Genomic DNA, 19181 nt, shown 5'->3' with positions numbered 1-19181 from the left:
GCAAGCCATAATAAATTTTCTCCAGGTTCCAGACATGTCCTTGCTATGGATTTCCAATCATTCGGGGTTAGGACTTCATAAGACAAACCATCTAGTAACATTTTGACATAAGCTGATGTAGCCCCATAAAGGGTACAACCTTTTTTCAAATCCTTAATTTTATTCAAATCTAAAGGTGCATATCTTCTCCTTTTTTTACCTACAGAGTCAATATTTTCAATCACAGGATATGCATGTATAAAATCACTTATATCCTGTCCTTCTCTCTTAGCTTTAACCAATGCTTTTTCTAATCTTGTCATAGGCTTAGGCTGCTTCACAGGAGATTCTGTTTGAGTTTCTGTCTCTTCCCCTCCTCCTTCTTCCTCCACCTCTGAAGGGTTAATTGAGGGAGGAGATGGGAGGTGCTCCTGTTGCTGTTGCTCAGAATTGTACTTAACTTCATTGTTATCTGATTCATCCTTTTCACCTAGTTTAGTTGACACCTCCCCATTTTGCTCCTTCATCTCTTCCTTTAGAATAACATTTTTTAAAGCCATTTGGATTAAATTATAGGTATGAATTGTATCTTTGGAAACTGAGTTTGGTCTGGAACCAAAGGGTAAAATGTCACAAAGGTAATTGTACTGTTCACCTAATTGCTCTCCTACTAATTTCCACTCATCTGGATCCAATTCTTCTTCCAGAGAAAAAGAAGGACATATGACCTTCACAGTTCTTAAAAGTTCAGTAATCTCCTCTAAAATTATAATCAATCCTTGGCTTTTCATAACCTTGATGATGCTCTCTAAACATTTTCCTTGAACAGAAGGTGTTTGCCCCATTTCACTATAAGAGATTCCTGGTTTGGCCTTAACAAGTTAAGTTCCTTATTTATCTATTAGCACACTCACTTAATATTTAACAAAGTTTCCTCGTTACTCACGGTTCTGGGTCAGAGAGACTGAGATCTGGATGGGAGGCTTTTCCACTGGAATCAGGACCGTGTCTGTCCCTGTTCAGGCGCCAAATTGTGAAGATCTGGTCTAGCTCCTCTTGTCAGAATAAGCAAAAGTCCTTGCCCCACGTGTGGACGCCAAATGTAATGAGCTGCCGTCTCCAGAAGCTGCTGGATCGCTCTCTGGGAAGAGATCTGCTGTGTCTACTCAAATCTTTATGACAGATTCTTCTTCCTGTAGTGAACCGTTGTCTCCAGGCAGTTGCTGTTAACTCTTGTCCTTAGAAGTGACTTCCCTTCCTGCAGAGAGCCCCGTCAAGCCTGATGCAATGCAGAGTCTTTCTTCTTGAATCCTGGCTCTGAATCTCCTCCAGCTCTTATCCTTCTCCAGGCCGATCTGCCCTCTGCGCCCATTGCTGTCTCTTTTTATCCTCCCAGAGAATGGGCGTGGAATAATGCAAGGGCTTCTGGGAAGAACCACCCCAGCCAATGAGCTTTGCCCCCTCTATCAAGTCAACCTGAGTTCTCACCTTGTAATTGTCCAGAAAACCTGAATTCTCACCTTGTCACCATCCAGACAACCTGAGTTCTCACTTAGTAATCCTAACACCTAGGCTCTTCTTTAAACTCTTTTTTTATTAAAGCCTTTTACTTACAAAACATATGCATGGGTAATTTTTCAACAATGACCCTTGCAAAACTTTCTCTTCTAAATTTTTTCCTCCTTCCCCCCATCCCCTCCTCTTGATGGCAGGTAGTCCAATACATTAAACTCAATTTTTCCATCTTAATGGCAAGGGAGGAGTGTAGCTATGGGTTATTATTGAGGATTCAACAAGGGAAACGAACACAAATAACTATAATTCAGAACAGTCAGAAGCAACAGGTATTCTGGGGCATACCTGTGTTCTATGTAGTAAACACTTCAGTGGGTAATATGCAACATTTGCAGCTTATTAACTCTATTTGCCTAATACTTAGTAACCTTTATTAGTTCTACTATGAAAAGAGATATCGTTCTTATCTTAGAGAAATGTTGCTATAATTTCAATTACTCTGAACCCGTTACATTTCTTGAACTTGGATGATGATGTTAAGAGGTCTTGTTTTTCTCCAAGTTTTCCTTACCAACAAATCTTTGGCTGAACCATTTAAAAAATGAAATCTATTTGATTTTTGAAAATCAAAATGCTTATTCCCTTTTGGGTCTATATAAAAACATCAATAATATTAATTCTAGTGAGATTATGAAAGGGAATTGATCCCCATTAAAACTTAACTGAGAAAATGTAAAGTCCTTTCTCTAAAATGTTCTATTTTTCTTTCAGCAGTTGAAAGCATTTAGGGCTAATTTTGTTGTATTGTTTTCAAGTGCATTCTCTTCCAGTATAAAGTTTTTACTAGAGATGAACCTGTTAACTTGGGTGGAGGAGGAATGATGAAGCTCTCTTTTGATCTTTCATTTTGTAACTTTTTTTTTTTTTTTTTTTTTTTTTTTTAAAGCACACATACAGATCTTTCTACCTCATAGAGCCAACTATTGACTGAGAAGAGAAATATACTTAAAAAGTTTTGGGGCCTTGATGGAAAACTACAATTCATTGGAAGTGACATCTCAACAATGACTTCTTTTAAGTATTGTCTCTGCCAGGGAGCTTTAAATAATAGCTCTTGGAAAGCACCTCTTCTTAGGTGGTGAGTTAGGAATATACTAAAGGAGCAATTGATATTCTTCTTATTCAGTTATAGAAATTTAGAAAAAAAAAATAGCCACACCTCTTAACAGAATGCTACTGCTAGCAGGTACCTTCTTTCTTTGCCCCTTGTGTTCTCTTTTCTCCATCTTCATCTAGTTGTATTGGGATAGCCACAATATAGTTCCAACTCTTCTGCCTGCTTCCTCTTCCTTGCTGTGGTGAACTCTGCTTACTTTTTTCTGCTTCCTCTTTAGGCCAGCTTTTGAGGAAAATAATGGAGTCATTTATAATGATTATCAAAGCATTTGTGCTGGGAGAGTTCTTAGAAGTCATTTAGTTAAATCCTCATTATACATAAGGGGAAAAAACAGAAGTCCCAAGAGGTTGTGTGATTAGCTCTCTAAGTAATGCACCTAGTAAGCCTCTATATTAAAAGTCCAAATGATACAAATATATCTGTAGTATCTGAAAATAATTTAGGGATTGTTGCTACATGTAGAGCCATGCTATCAAAACCCATCCATGGATGTTTCATTTCCTTAAAATGTATGACATGCAAGCCTGTTTATACATGGATATTGGTCTTATTTTTCAACCACAAGTATGATTCAGGATTTCAGGTTTAGTATTTTTGAGCTAGGCAAAATATTTTTATTCTAATTAATAAACACTTGTTGATATCAGCCATGGTTAATACTTGAAAATGTCTATGGTAATAAAGGATACCATTAGCATGTTTATGATTTCACAAAGTTCATTTTATTGTGATCTTTTTCCATTTCTGAGATAGAAATAAATTCCTTTCCTAACTTGCACACTTTAGACCTTTAGACATAATTATAGGTACAGGTAGTATAAAATAAAAAAGTAAAACAATGTTAGTGATGAAAAAAGAACTAACTCTCTTGTCATAATCTCTGTCCCAAATGTAGATTTTGCCTAACTCAGATGTTTCCTAATACATCCCTTTCTCCTATCCAGAGAGTCGTTCTTTATAGCAAAAAAAAGAGAAGGGGAGCAGTTCAGTAAAACTAATCAAGAAATTAGTCAAGTCTAATAGAACACATCTTTATTCCTCTCACCTCTTCAGACAGAAAGAATGAGGGGGAGACATATTTTGTCATCCATACTTTATCATTATAATTACACAATATTCATTTTTTATTTTGTTATTTATATTGTTTCTATTAGCATTGTTGTGGTCATGATGTATATTGTTTTCTTGGTTCTACTTACTTTATTTTGTATAAGTTCACATAGATCTTCTCATGCTTCACACAGTGAACCACCTACAATGTGGGTAATATGAATTGTTTGTTTATTTTTTCTTATCATACCAAAAGATTCCATTTTATTCATGCACTTAACACAGTATCTGACACATAGCAGATGCTTAATAAAAGTTTATTAATTAATTGACATACAACTTTAGCTATTTTCCTGTCAATGAGGATCTGCTTTATATTTCAGTTCTTTGTTACTACCAAAAAAAAAAAAAAACCTTGATCATTTGAATAATTTAATGCTCTTAATTTTATTGATGGTATTATTTCTTTCTGATTGTATTATCTCTCTTTCAGTTAATGTTTGGAACCTGATGATTGGATCTGATCCTGTCCATTGTTACCAACCCAACTTAAATCAGCCCTCAAACTACCTGGTGTTAATGACATAAACTGAAATCTTTTGGAGGTCCTGGAAGCCTGCAAACTCCCAGTTAATTGGTTTCATTCAATTGAAGATCTTTGTCAATCACCCTCCATTGAATTGCCACAAACAACTCTCAGTGGCTCAAACTCCCAGTTAAGTAATCTCATTCAATTTTAAATTGAATTGAAAAATCAGTCTCTCAAGGAGTTGGCCCCTGAATTCTGGGCCAAAGATCAAAGCAAGCCCCAATATGTCTAGGGCTACATGCCCAGATATTTTTGCAGATGTCCTAAACAGGACCTTGCCTTCTGTTAAGATATTCTCTTTTCAATGTAACCCACCTTGGCAGACGTCTTAACAGACTGTGCCCACTGATGAAGATGTTTTCTTCTCAGTGTTAAGCTTTGCTATCTTCCTAACCTGACCTTTTGCTCACTAAGAAATCTGTGTTCCTAATAAGCTGGCTTCTCAGTGCCAATAAATCCTTATTTGCCACACAGGTTTCGGTTTTTGAATTTGCTTCCTACCAGAGGGGATTTCCCACCCCAATTCTTGCACCTCATCATAACTACCACTAACCTCATCATTTGCATCTCTTCACTCCAATTGCTACAGCATCTGACTTTGAGGGCAGAGTGGAACATCCCAAAGAGATAAAATATTGGCAAACAGCAGCTCATTTTGAAGTTCAAAAGTTGGTGAGTTTCTAGTTCCCTTTTGCCTTAATAATTGGTAGATGAAATTAAGCCTAGAGACCACCTAGACAAGGAAAATGTTGAGCAGATTGATGGTAATGTGAAGACCTTAATGCTATCTGTAACTTGATCTAAGATCAATTTCTGGCCCCAAATTCAAGTCCACATGGTGAAGGAAGTTTCCCTTCCACTCTTTAATTTTTTGGGTCAAAATTAGACTGAAAATTGGTTTTATTCATCCCGAGATTTTCTCACATGGAATTAGGGGTGACTTTAGTGAAGATAGATTTAAGCCAGCATTAACTGGTTAATTTGTTGCCATAGTATGTCACATCTGAAACGGTTTCCTTTTGATTGTGGCTTATTTCAGACTGGTTCAGAATGTAGTTTTCTTCCTTTTTAAAAGAATAATCTACACATTATTATGATTGAAGATATTTACATGTCCAAATTAAGAGTTGAACATGGTTTGGAATGCTTTATGATGAATTTGAATCTAAAGAAACAATCTGATTTTAGCATTAGAAAGAATGAGCAGAAAAAAAATCAACAATAATTCATTGGTCAGAATTGGAACAAGCTCTGATTCCTATACCCTTTCCTATGGCAGAGGTTTGTGTATCTTTAAGATCACACACACACATATTTCTTACTCTTCCATGATCAAATCTGGACACTTAAATGATATGGATACAGAGGTATTTAGGATTAAGATTAAAACATTCTCAAAGGTATTAGAGATCCACCTTGTTTGATCTTGATATGAAAGTGAAGATCTGGTTGTCTCTAGCTACTAAAAGGCATATCCTTTGTGTTTGGAAGGGGAAAAACACGGTAAGATTTGTCATGCTACTAAGGCAAGAAATTCTTTACTACATATCGTTTATATATATATATATATATATATACATATGTGTATATATAGGTTGTTTTATATATATATGTTGATACCAAGATAGCATTTTAGCACAAAGTACAAGGTTGTTTGAAGGTGTTGTACCTCACTGCCCATAAATGTCCCAAACAACTCACTGATCATTATATACTTCATATACTTTAAGATTTCAACAAAATGTAAAGTACCAACAGAATGTCAAGTTTTCTGTCTTCATTCTGTCATGGAAAAAGTAGTTTAGTTGAAGCAATATTCTAACTAGGGAAAGAAAACACATTGCTATATTATAATAGTTTTAAAATCTACTTTATTTCTATTCTAGAATGGGGATCACCAAATGCTGTACTTTCTGCATCCCTTCATCATCATGGTGTGCCATTTTGCTTTTCCCAGTAGGCATGGTGATAAACATGCCAGCTTTTCAGTGTGGATAATGTGAGTTCAAAAAATAAATCCTTTTTGCTGGTTTCATAAGCTGGGATGTTAGGGTGATAGTCATACTGTTGAATTGGAGGATTAACAAGGTCACCAAAGTGTTGGTTGTCTTTCAATCTTTCTTGCATGGCCTTCAGAATTGAGACTTTGGGGCATACTGTCAGAGTTATGTCATTTATACTGTTTAAATAGAATGATTTGTATCCAGAATTTTTACTATAGCTTTTTTATGTAGTGAAAACTTCATGCTAGGAAAAAAATATAAATATTTTGCTGGCTATGTAGGATCAAAAATAGGAAAATGAAAATAATCTTTACCTGTAAAAAAGGAAAATGATTTTTTCACTTTAGTGCTACTTATATATCCTTACAGATTAGAGTCAGATGTAGAATTTTAAAAGACCATGTCCATTGCCATAACTGTCAGTGAGATGCTATTTGGGAGTCATCTACAAATGGGACTTGAGCACAATTGTGATATAAAGATGAAATTTATTTTCTATCATCTGAGTAAAATTCAAGGTAATACATGTGAAACATTAAGAGCCAAAGTGATGGTTTAGAAGCTTTTAAATACTAATTTGGGTTAAAATATTTTTTTGTAAGCATGGACCTGGCTTGTAGTGTGCCCTTCTGGCAGTTACAATTACTAGTCTGTCCTAGGCCCAACAGAGTACCTTTGACCACTGACCTTTGCAGTGTCAACTCTACCCGGCTGCCTCCTCTGAGGCCTTCAAAGGTCTCTGGCCACAATCTCTTGAATCTATAATTTAATAACTGGTAGCGCACTCAGGAACAACCACGTGCAATCTTAAAAGCCTTTATTATACCTATTCACATAATGCCCTGACTGATGTCCTGACTTGTTGGTTCCCGAGTGAACACCTGGTCAGAAGACCCACGTGTTCCCTACCAAAATCCTTACCTCTTTTGGCTACCCATCTCGGCTTGGCCACCCAGGCTAGGGAGCCAGGGTGAAGAGCGCCAGGTTAAAGACAGCGACTGCTGCCTGCAGTGGGCTTATAAAGGGCCTGTGAGGTCACACACACAGCCAATCAGCGAGAGAGTCACCCATTATGAAACTATCTCATTGTGGCCAAGATGCCACCTACAAGGCAGTCCTAATATCCACAGAAATTACTTCTGGGCCTCAATCTCCCGATGGGCTGTGGCGCCGCCCATTTAAAGGGCTCTTACAATTCCCTTCTCTTGTTTTGCGGGAACCCCATCCTTACACTGGCTGAACTTTTAAATTTGGGTATTAAGACCTATTTTAACTAAACTGTTAAATGTTTTTAAAAGTTTTCTTTTTAATAGGTTAGTTTTCTTTATTGATTCCATTGAAGCTGCAGCTGCTATATACCTTCTGAAAGCAGAGAATCAAGCTGAGTTCTTCATTTTGTGTCCAGCCTGCCACATGTCTGGATACCTTTTCTAAGGAGGTAATCTTTAGCCCAAAAAGCTTAGGATGGATAAAAGAAGGAAACAAGATACACATGGTCAGAAAGCAGGTTGCAAAGATGGAATTTGACATTCTTTCAAAAACTAATGGAAAAATTGAATTATTCTGATAATATTCTGATAATACTTAGATCAGAAAGAGTTTGGATTTTTTGAAATTCAAAGGATCTTAGATTCAGAAGAGACATCAGAAACTTTTACTTCAACTTCTGATACCATGAAAATTCTATCTATAGTACTGGTCAGCCAAGTTGCCATTGGGATAAATAGCTTGGGAGTTAATAAATTCTGGTCACTACTCAATAATTGCTATCTTTGCAGTAAAAAGAAAATATTTGAATAGTAACAATGGGGCGTAATAGGACAACCACTGGCTTTTGAATTAAAGAGCCAGTATTTGAATTCTATTTCTTTTTTTTCCTGCTTGTATATTGCTGAGTGAGACTCATCCATTTTTTCCACTGTGTAGTGAGGAGGTTGGACTAGATCAGAAGTTCCCAAACATTTTTTAGTCCTTGTACCTCTTGGCTTTCAGGAGATGGAGGTGACAGGGAAAGTCAAAGATAACCAGAAGGTTTTCTTTCTCTGAGTTAATATTTGTAAAAAGATAAGGACTGGAAAGCTGATGAGGCTTCTAAAAGTGCTGCTCATGATATGTGAGTAGATAAATACAGGAACAAAGAAATGGAGTTTCTCAGTTCTTACTTTGCTTCTCTCCCTAGGAGAATGGTATTTGAACTGGGCAAGAGAGATTCAATGTGGCAAATGGAAACTCAAGATATGACATAACATCTTCACTTATCTGTCCTTTGTATTCTAGATGGGTTCAGGAAGACAGAATACAAACGAATTTACTTTTTAGATCGCTGATTTTGAATGGATTTGTTATCTAGATCTACTTTGGGGGGTTAGTCAACTTTGGCACTTCCAGAAGTATTCTTTAGAGTATGTTTGGGGAGAACGGGATAGATCTGCTTAGATTAGAGGAAAGTGAGACATGAGGTTGATTTCCACATAGAACCTTGGAAAAGTACAAAGTAGGTCTTCAAGAAATGCTGGTTACAGATGATTTCAGAAAGGCCTGGAGAGACTTACAGGAACTGATGCTGAGTGAAATGAGCAGGACCAGGAGATCGTTGTACACTTCAACAACAGGACTCTATGATGATCAATTCTGATGGACAAGGCCATCCTCAACAATGAGGTGAACCAAATCAGCTCCAACAGAGCAATCATGAACCAGCTACACCCAGCGAAAGAACTCTGGGAGATGACTATGAACCACTACAGAGAATTCCTAATCCCTTTACCTTTGTCCGCCTGCGCTTTTTATTTCCTTCAGAGGCTAATTGTCCACTGTTTCAAAGTTCGATTCTTTTTGAACCGCAAAATAACTGTTTGGACATGTTTACATATATTGTATTTAACTTATACTTTAACATATTTAACATGTATTGGTCAACCTGCCATGGGGGGGTGGGTGTGGGAAAGGGAAAAGTTGGAACAAAAGGTTTGGCAATTGTCAATGCTGTAAAATTACCCATGCATAGATCTGGTAAATAAAAAGCTATAATAAATTTAAAAAATAAAGAAAAGAAGAAAATGCTGGTTGAATTAGACATGGAAAGTGTGGGGGGTTCTCACCTTAATTTTGCTGCTGGCCCTCTCTCTCTCTTAGGTATGACCTCATTTCTGGCAGTGACTGACAAGCACTAATAACAATGGTCATTTTTATCTTTTATGTCATTGAAACGGATATTTTTCAGGTCCTACGCCGGTTTATAAGGTAATCCGTTCATTGAGAACACACAGTGGCCTTCTTAATCCATGTTGCCTCTTGAATCGGAACTAATTTCTCTGTGGTTTCCCTGACCATCACTTGCTCGTCCAAAATAAGGAGGTTCTCATGGGAGTCCCTCACAGCGCTTGCGGATTCTCACTGGTATCAGTTGGGAGACTGAGAAGGAAATCTGTGATTATCAGAGGCCAGGGTGACTGGGCATTGCTTCCAAGGTAAAAGAGAAGATCTGAAGTCAGCCGGTGGCGTCTTCATGGAAGAGCTCCGTGACAGAGGGCAGCTTGCCCACCGTACAGTGGGAATGTGAGGGACTCCCGAACACCTGAATGTAAGTCCTGCCTCAGAAGCTGGCTGAGTGACCCTAAGGGGTCACCTCTTCCTACTCGAGTGCTCAGGACCACAGGTGTCCAACACCTGCCCAAGCTCCGAGGGTCAGGGCCCTTATCTTATACTCGTCTCTAGGCCAATGGAGGAAGGGGTATTGATGAGGAAACCGGAAGCCCAGATTTTCCACGTTGTGTTGTATGTTTTAAAATTCACTTTGTTAAATATTTTCTAAAGACATTTTAATCTGGTTGGGGTCAGCATTCGCTGCCTGCTGGGGTGGGGGGGTGGACTCAAGTCTCAGAAAGCATCCGCCGCCTAGGGAACGCCAGCGCTCTGCTGGGAGTCCCGGCCCTTCCAAACGGGGCTGGAGCGGAACCGGAGAGTCGGCAATCTAACCTGTGAATAGTAACTGACCCCGGCTTATTTGTCGGCGTTTTAAGGGGGCGCCAGCCGCGGAGTTGATGTTAACTGACGGTTTGGGATGGATACGGGGATTCGGACTGTTATTCGAATTGGGTAAAAGTCCGGGCCAGGAACATTCGTGCCGCTAGAGGGCTCCAGAGTACGCGGAATGCCGCCAGGTCCCAGGGCCAGCTCCTTCCCGGCCACACCCCTTCTCCTCCGGCTCGTTTCCCTCCGCTGGAAAACGGGCTGCGGAGCGGCGTCCCCCCCCCCCCCCCCCCCCCCCCCGGGCCGTGGCGAGGATCCAATGCGATGAAAAGCATCGGGCGCCAGCCCGGCTCCTTCTGGTCCTGCCGCCCGCCCCGTTAGCACTGCTCCGATCGTCCTGGCCCAGAGAGGAGCAGGGCGGGGCCGGGTCTGGAGGACTTGGGGAGCCTCGCCCGGGCTGATGCTCCTGGACCAAGAAAGCCCGCTCAAAGTCTGCTGCAGCCAGATGGGCGGGAGGGGCCGGTCCGGAGAAGGGCGCTCTCTGGCTCCCCCTGGCGATCACACTGGCCAGCCGGGCTCTCCATCCTGGGACAGAGAAGGGCGCTCTCTGGCTCCCCCTGGCGATCACACTGGCCAGCCGGGCTCTCCATCCTGGGACAGAGAAGGGCGCTCTCTGGCTCCCCCTGGCGATCACACTGGCCAGCCGGGCTCTCCATCCTGGGACAGAGAAGGGCGCTCTCTGGCTCCTCCTGGCGACCTCGCTGGCGTGTTACTGGCCAGCCGGGCTCTCCATCCTGGGACAGGGAAGGGCGCTCTCTGGCTCCCCCTGGCGACCTCGCCGGCGTGTTACTGGCCAGCCGGGCTCTCCATCCTGGGACAGAGAAGGGCGCTCTCTGGCTCCCCCTGGCGACCTCGCTGGCGTGTTACTGGCCAGCCGGGCTCTCCATCCTGGGACAGAGAAGGGCGCTCTCTGGCTCCCCCTGGCGATCACACTGGCCAGCCGGGCTCTCCATCCTGGGACAGAGAAGGGCACTCTCTGGCTCCCCCTGGCGACCTCGCCGGCGTGTTATTGGCCAGCCGGGCTCTCCATCCTGGGACAGAGGAGGGCGCTCTCTGGCTCCCCCTGGCGATCACACTGGCCAGCCGGGCTCTCCATCCTGGGACAGGGAAGGGCGCTCTCTGGCTCCCCCTGGCGATCACACTGGCCAGCCGGGCTCTCCATCCTGGGACAGAGAAGGGCGCTCTCTGGCTCCCCCTGGCGACCTCGCTGGCGTGTTACTGGCCAGCCGGGCTCTCCATCCTGGGACAGGGAAGGGCGCTCTCTGGCTCCCCCTGGCGACCTCGCTGGCGATCACACTGGCCAGCCGGGCTCCCTACCTTGGGACAGATGGGAGTGGGTTATTCAGCACTGTGATCCCGACTGGAAATAGCCTAATAAACAACTTTCATATTTCAGATCTACATTAGATAGAGCTTGGTTTTGAAAAGAATATAATACATTCAATATATTAGTTTCTTCCAAACTTTCCTTCTTTTTACATCATTCTTAATACCCTTCCCCTCTATCTCACACACACAAATTTGTTTTTTAAAAAAGCATTTCTTGTAACAGAAAAGCACAGCCACGCAAGAGGAATCAATACTTTGCCCAGGTCTAAAAAGTATCTTATTCTGGCCCTTCAGTCCCTCGCCAGCGTCAGGAGTTATTGGTCCTTTGAATTGTACTTAGTTGTTACATTATTCAGACTTCTTAAGGCTTTCAAAGCTATCTTTATTTACAGTGTTGAAATCACTATATAATCTAAATTGTCCTCCCGATGCTGTTGATTTCACTCAGTTCCCACAAGTATTCCTAAATTTGGCCATCTCCATCCCTTTGGTATTTACTTGGGCCATGATAATATCCTGTTATATTTATAACAGGATGGGGGGGGGGGAACCTTTTTATCATTGCACATAGCCCAGCAAGCTGCTCCTCTTCTCTATTGCCAAATAATCCTGGTGGGAAAAGTCTGAATTAAATATCTCTACTTCTTCACTAGCCATAACTTCTGAGCCCTGCCGTTCTACTAAGATTTGCCTTCTCAGAGGTCACTAAGGATTTTCTAATCTTAGAGTCCTCTGTAGCACACCAGAGGACTTCCCTTAGCTTCAGAGAAATTGCGCTCTAATAAGCCACCGGACACTCCTTTCTTCACTACTCTGAGGCACGGAAGAGGGAGGACAACCAGTGATCAGAAGGGTCTGTTATGAGTACATCTTGTGAATCTCGGTTTGATAGGACCCAAGGATTGATGGTGATTGTACTATCAAAGCAGTTTATTGAACTGTTGGTGAATAGAATTGAAGCCATATCATCTTGTTCTGTTTCCTTTACATCATTCTTAAAATGCCCATTGGGTGCGTAGGATCTTTGAAAACAGATCCCACTGATGTAGAGCATGCCCTTAAATTTCATTATCCTTAAATATAGACCCATTTGTTTTTAAATCAATTCATTTGTGGAGAGGAAAAAAAAAATGAAAATTTGAATAGCTTTTTATCCCAGCTCACCTGGGATTCCCTATTCTTTAATCAGGTTGGATCACAGGTTAGGTGGACTTTGGTATAGCTCTTTGCACACATTGTTTGGCAATCCTGGGAGAGCAGTCATACCTGCACAGGAAGGGTCTAGATGGGCTCATGGGCCATTGAGCCATTGGGCTCATGATGACGAGGAAGATGGCCCAGTTCTTGCCTACACCATGCCTGGCTATGCCAAGTGATACTGTGACATCTCTGAAATAACTTCATGGGCGCCTTCATTCCCATCAACTTTTTAGGAAGAAGAAAAACTAGGACAGGATTTTGTGGATCATTCAGGTGACATGGGGCAGTTAGGTGACGTCACAGTGGATAGAACACCAAATCTGAAGTTAGGAAGACCTGAGTTCAAATGTGACCTCAGACTCTTTGTAGCTCTGTGTGCCATTAGAAAGTCAAAGTTCCCCAAGTTCACTGTTGTTCAGTCTTCCATCGGTCTCTCACTCTTCAGGGCCTCAGGGTCCTTCTATCCTCCAGTATCCAATATCCAATAACCCAATGTCTGTCCAGGCTCAATTTGTGGCTTCCATGACACTCTCTCCAATTCATACTCTTAAGCTAGAAGGAGCTCTCCCTCCCTTCTTCCCCATATATTGGGCTGGATTTCATGGCAGGGTGTGAAAGAGTGTGTGAAAGGTTTTTAAATCTGTAAGGTCATTTTAATGTGGAAATTCTGGCATTAATCAGGATTATTTGTCACTCATCATGATTAACACAATTGAATCCATTTCCAGGAAGAATTCATTTTAAAGGATCACTTGGTGATTCCTCATTGCCAGTGCATTGGTCCATTTGAGTTAACATCAGTCCCCAGAGGACTTTTGTCTGTTTCTGTGGGATAGAGACTTTCTGCTGCTTTGGGCATCTCACAGAAACTAGAGGTTGTTTGCCTATCCCCTTTCTTCCTTATTTTCTCTGACATTCCTCCTGGTTCTAGCTGAATGTTTTTGTCGGGGGGGAGGACTTCGCCTCCCCCAGCAATGTGACCACAAATTATTTATGGGTGTTCTTTGTGTCTATGAATGAGGGCAAGTGTGTTTAAGGAAGCATCATCCAGGAAGATGAGTCCATTACAGGGCAAGGGAAAGGGGGGGAGAAGGGAGAGCAAACCTCGATTTAAATCGGGCTTTCTTTTTGTTGGATAGATGAGTTTGTAAAGATGAGTGATTATTTCTTTTATTTTTCTGAATTTGAGGATGTGTGCCTTTCGAGCTGGCACAGGGGGTTGTCTTATATGTACCTGTTTTCAAAAAAGTCTTATCCATTGTTTTCTTTCTTTCTTTTCTTTCTTTTTTTTTTTTTGTGAGGCAATTGGGATTAAGTGATTTGCTACGGGTCACACAGCTAGGAAGTGCCAACCAGCTGCCCCTGGTCCTTTATTTTCAAAAAGGATCAATGTCATCATGAGGATATCTTGACTTGTTCACAAATTGGATTTAAGTGAGGCAGAATTCCACTAAGTTGTCAGCCTTACTCTTTCTTCCAGCATCATCTAAGTTCAGTGCCAAGACAAAAGTCAGGTGACTGGCAATGGTTTGGGGTTCGGTGGATAATCTTGGGATCTTTGATGCATGACCAAGCTCTAAGTGCCCCCAGCATCAGCTGGCTGCTGGAACAAATTGTTCTCATCTGTCCATTCTGCTGGAGCAAGGCTTCACGTGGTCGAGCTAGGTATCCCCCTAATTTACTGACGGACTCACAGCCTGTTGGTTACCCTGGATCTGATTTAGCTCATTAGCCAAGACAGTCTTGCTGGGATGTGACTGCTGTGCTACTGCTTCTTGGACCCTCAGATGAGAGGTGGGTAACAGCTGGACACCAAAGGTGGATGAGCAGTCCTCACACCAGAGGTGCCATTGCTCCCTGAGCACTCCACAAATCTATTTTATCTGGTACCGATCAACCTATATAAGCTTTAAAAAAAAAAAAAAAATGTTTTCCTTGTCTGTGCTTTTTTGTGTTGCTGTAGTTTTGGAATTATCAAGTAATTTAACTGCAAGTTTAGAAGGAGTAAAAAGTTTTTTTTATTTGTTTTGTTTCTTTAATTGAAGGTATCCCAAGTTCACAAAATTTCTTTGATTTTATGCTTCCCTAGAGTGAAAATTAATTTCTTCTCCTTCTAAACTTGGCCACTTTGAATGGAAGAGTAGAATATAGAAGAATTCAGAGTGCTTCTCTTTTCTTTTGAGATATTATTGTTCAAAAAAAAAAAAAAGATTTAATAAAAGGAAGAAGATATGTAGTCTATATTAAAACCTGAATCAATGAGAGACAGAAAATACTTGAAAAAACTTAAATAGGTGAAACGAGGTCTAAACAATATGTGATGTTAATATATTACATATTATGCATATAATATATACATTATGTCTATATATATTATACATCTAATAATATACATGTGTGTGTTATCTCTGCATACATAAATATGTGTATGTGTTCATGTGTATATGGGTACATATTTATGTGTCAGTTAGGTGCTGCAATGAATATAAGCCAAGCCTCGAGTCAGGAATGCTTATGTATTGCTGAGTTCAAATCCAAGCTCATACACTTACTTGCTGTATGACCCTGAGCAAGTCACTAAACCTTCTCTTTGTAAAATGAACTGGAAAAGGAAATGGCAAACTACTCCAGTATCTTAGTCAAGAAACCTCCAAATTACATCACAAAGAGTTGAACATGATTAAAACAAATGAAAAGTAACTACATACATAAATGTATATTTATACATCTCAATAAATTTACCATTAATTATTTTACCAGATAAGAAAAAAATGTTGAAAATTTGATCTCATGATTTATGAAGGCTAACAATATTTGTTAACATAATTATCATAGAGACAGGAATTATAGAAAATGTGCGTCCCCCTATGCCTTCTGGATTATAGATAAGCATTGATTTCTGGGTTGTGTTCTGTGAAGATGAGGAAAGGTTTGGAGTTTTTGGTTTGTTTTCTTTCTTTGTTTTTTTTTTTTTTTTAAACTAGAATTACATTATGGGTTTTTATGTTAAAGCATCATCTTTTACCATTTTTCTAAACATAGATAATTTTGTTAAGCAATCTAATTAGCCCCCTTTCCTCCCCTTCATTTTTTTTGGTGCAATAATGTGGATGATTTCTATTGAGTTAACTTCTTCTTGTGAAAGCATTTCATTATACTTGTATCCTGAGGATCCAGGATAACACTTCAAATATGTATGAAAATATAGGATTTGGAAAAGTTTTGGGGATTTTTTCCTTACAAGAATGTACAGCTAAATCTGTTGTGCCTTCAAAAGATTTGAATGCTACAAATGGGGAAAAATTACTCTATAGTTTGGAAGTCAGAATGTTTGCAGACTTATTGCTCAATAAGAACAAGGCAATGAGAAAATTGAGAGACTTGGTCCTGCAAAAAGCCCTGAACATATGAGCTCCAACTCCAGAAGACAAAGAGCGAATCATGGGCGGCTTTGAGGCCCCAACCTCCTGCAGGAGTGACACCTATCCATCAGCTGCAGCCCTTTGCTAACTCCCTCTTCTTTAAATGTCTGTTTTGTGAATCAGAACCTGTTCTTAAGGTTGAGGCAAGAAAGCAGATTCAGGGCTCCCAGGTATCCACCATTCAGACCTTTCCTTGACTTTTTGCAAACCTCCAGGTTACAAGGATTATGTCTGGGACAAAATGTCCAAAACCATTTCTTGGGGGAGAGTCTGGATAAACTGTCAACTGAGAATAAAGTGGGAATCACAAATATTGTGCTTTATGCTTACCCCCCAAAGCTTCCATCTTCTGCAATATATTGAGAAAGTTCTTTGAAGATTTTAAAACTAGATTCTTCTAAAATCTGAATCCAATTTATAACGGGGGACCTAAATTCCTTCCTGATGGAGAAGCCTTCTGTTGGTCACTTAGAGCAGAGATGCCCAGTAGGTGAAGAGGTAACTGGTAAATGTTTTCCTAAGAGAATGACAAGCTAATATCACAGGGTAATGTTGGGTTGGGATTTTCTAAGTCAATCTGTGAGTAAATTTCAATTCCAAGCTGACACCATTGATTTAGAGTGTAATTTTCCAACAGGGACAGGAACTGGGATTAAGAATATGAAGATTAAAAAAAAAAAGAATACAAAGATTTGGGGCAGCTAGGTGGCTCAATTAGATAGAACACCAGCCCTGAAGTCAGGAGGATCTGAGTTCAAAATTAACACTTCCTAGCTGTGTGATCCTGGGCAAGTCACAACCCCAATTGCCTCAAGGAGGAAAAAAGAATACAAAGACTTTTACAAAGACTGCTTTGTCTGGATCCCAGTGAATTTCATGATTTGTGTCCAAGAAATCTGAGTCTCTATTCTTCTGGGTGACTACAACAGCTCTGTCTGTTCCCTTTTGTCTTGCTGACTACGGTTTGCTTTTCTCTCTCTAGGTCCTCCTAACTCTCTCTTCCTTCAGACCCCACTCATGGCAACCTTGAGAGCCCTGGCTTTCGGAAGAATTGAAGACAAAAGCCTGAATACCGAAGTCCCAGATTATATCTACTATTTGGAATTTGGAATACATGCACTGAAACGCAATGAGAAAAATGCCTCAAACACAAACTCATCTGCCAGACTACAAATTGAAAATCTGATACCTTATCAACTCCTTCAAGGGGGAAATTGATTTCAATGAAGACAGAAAAATGGCTGATAGAGTGTAACAACAGCAGTATTTCCACTGAGGGGAACATCCCTCTCTCTCTGAAGAGCTTCAGGCAGATGCTGGAGGACTCACTGTAGAACAGAGGTTCTATCTTTTCTTGCATCACAGAACCCTTTGATGACATTCTGGCCACGCCTATGGACACCTTTTCAGAATTATGCTTTTAAGTGTGTGAAATAGAGGATTCCAAAGGAAATGAATTATATTGAAATGGAATTATCGACATATGTTAAAAAAAAATCAAATTCACTGGCTGAGATACCTCGTTTTAAAGAGAAATCCTTTTTCTAATAAGATTAGATTGATTGGAATCTGTGATAACTCCTACATCCTTAATAACTGAGAGTTCGGAAGGACAATCTGAGCTCTGATGGGTGTGCTAGATGGGCCTGGATGAGTCATTCAGTAAAATGAGAGCAGAAACCCCTCATCTACCTTCAGCCAGGAGTTTTCATTAGGGTGGAAGGAGTTTACAACTCCCAGTCCCAGAAACATAAAGCTTATGCAAGTCCATGACAGAGATAGGGTCTTTATCAAGACCCTGACCCTTGGAGCCCTAACCCAAGGGGCCTTCAGGAGAACTGACAATGGAGAGTAATTAGCAGTAATCCCTTCAGCACAGTGTCCTCCATAAATGTGCTTTGCTGCCTTTAAAAAAAAAAATATTCACTGAACACACATTAAAAAATTACCATTTCTATGTGCAAAATAGAACTGTCAATCTCTATTGCATATAACTTGCTTATTTGCAAAGCTGTTCTTATATTTACATGTAGATCTCATCAGCTTCAGGGGATTTAATTACCACCTGGAGACTAATGATCCTCTTATCTACTTATCCAGCCCTAATCTCCAAGAATGCATTAACACAAAAACTGATGTTCTCACTTTGTCATCTTTGCCAATTTGATGCTAAGTAAAACCTCTCCCCATTTACTTATCAGATTTCTTCTTTTGAAAACTATCTATTTCTACTATTTGACCATTTTTATGTATGGCACTTGTCCTTATATTTTTAAATCAGTTACTTCTAGATCTTGGAAATAAGACCTTTATCAGCGAAATATATTGAAAATATTTTTAACCAGGAGATCACTATACACTTCAACAACAATACTGTATGAAGATATATTCTGAATGAAGAGGATCTCTTCAACATAGAAAAGATCCAATTCAGTTCCAGTTGATGAATGATGGACAGAAACAGAGAAGGAACACTGGGAAAGGAGTGTAAAATGTTTGCACTATTGTCTTTCTACCCAGGTTACTTATACCTTCAGAATCCAAGTCTTACCGTGCAACAAGAAATTTGGTTTTACACACATATATTGTATCTAGGTTATACTGTAACACGTTTAATATGTATGGGATTGCCTGTCATCTAGGGGAGGGAGTAGAGGGAGGGAGGGGAAAATTTGGAATAGTGAATACAAGGGATAATGTTGTAAAAAAAAAAAAAAATTACTCATGCATATGTACTGTCAAAAAATTATAATTATAAAATTAATAAATTATTTTTTAAAAAAAGAAAATATTTTCCCCATTAGCTATTTCTATTCTCATTTTAAATACATTGATTTTGTTTATGCAAAAACTTTCCAAACAAGTAATCAAAACTGTTCATTTTA

At 40.1% G+C, this 19181-nt stretch overlaps 1 long non-coding RNA gene across 1 annotated transcript; it reads right to left on the bottom strand.

Annotated features, from left to right (window-relative positions):
* Positions 1-1960: 1960 nt before the first annotated feature.
* Positions 1961-17593, bottom strand: LOC141559144 (uncharacterized). Its single transcript, XR_012487232.1, has 3 exons — positions 17486-17593; positions 3871-3923; positions 1961-2893 (listed from the first exon to the last, which is right to left on the bottom strand). It is a non-coding gene; the product is annotated as an uncharacterized LOC141559144 (long non-coding RNA).
* Positions 17594-19181: the final 1588 nt, after the last annotated feature.

Source organism: Sminthopsis crassicaudata, chromosome 2 (genome assembly GCF_048593235.1).
Source record: "Sminthopsis crassicaudata isolate SCR6 chromosome 2, ASM4859323v1, whole genome shotgun sequence".
Classification (NCBI taxonomy): Eukaryota; Metazoa; Chordata; class Mammalia; order Dasyuromorphia; family Dasyuridae; genus Sminthopsis; species Sminthopsis crassicaudata.
This window is presented reverse-complemented; position numbering and strand designations above follow the sequence as displayed.